This window comes from Melampsora larici-populina (assembly GCF_000204055.1).
Source record: "Melampsora larici-populina 98AG31 unplaced genomic scaffold MELLAscaffold_7, whole genome shotgun sequence".
NCBI classification, from domain to species: Eukaryota; Fungi; Basidiomycota; class Pucciniomycetes; order Pucciniales; family Melampsoraceae; genus Melampsora; species Melampsora laricis-populina.
In genome coordinates this window covers 1-886 of record NW_006768771.1, presented here as the reverse complement: position 1 = coordinate 886, position 886 = coordinate 1, and positions in this window count along the sequence as shown.

Here is an 886-nt window from a genome sequence, read left to right as displayed (position 1 = left end):
GGGTGGATGATTGTGGCAATAACTAAAGCGTCACATTCAAGAGCCTTGTTGATGTATTGATCGAACTGGTTTCTGCATGACTTCGATCAGCTCCGTAAGTGCTAAGTAACTTGTTTTTTTTTGGAATATCGTTAAGAGACTTTTTCATTCGGTTGTATTCAGGAAGGACCATTGCACCAGAAGGGAAATCTCCTTCCATGCGCTTGGTACCAGTAGAAAAAATCTGAAAGATAAAAACAATCATAAAAAATCAGCTGTTTTCACAAGTCCTGTTCCAAACACATATCACATACCTCGAGTATGCTATTGAGAGATTCAATAGCTTCCCATTCTTCAGTATGAATTATTGTACCTTTGAAATACTGTGAGCCCTTGCGATCATTCAACAACATCTTGTTCACAATCTTAGAACCCAAAATCAGCAAAAAGGTTATATAAACGACAAGAGTTAGTGATTCAATTGGATACACTCACTTCTTGTGCGGCACACATGCGAGTTCGTGAATCATAAATCACATTCCAGCGTATGCCATAACCTGCAATTGGTGTTCTATGATTCAATCCAGCCGCCTTGCAAAGTCCCTTGAATTCCTGGCGACGTGAATGAGAACCTGCGATTTTTTTGCTTACTGCATCAACCTAGTTATGTTTGTTGATTGTTAGATTAATCTAGCCTAATTGGGTAGATTACTGAAATAAATACCTTTTGAATTGCAGTTGCAAAAAGATCATCTCGATGCTTAGCCAAAGAAACATCAACAGCTTCTTCGTTTTGGTCGGGTCCTTCATCAGCTTCATCCAAAGGTTCATCTACGTCGCAGTCGTCTGAGTCAACGTCACCATCACAGTCATACTTATAATAATATACCTCTTTTTTCGCGCTAAA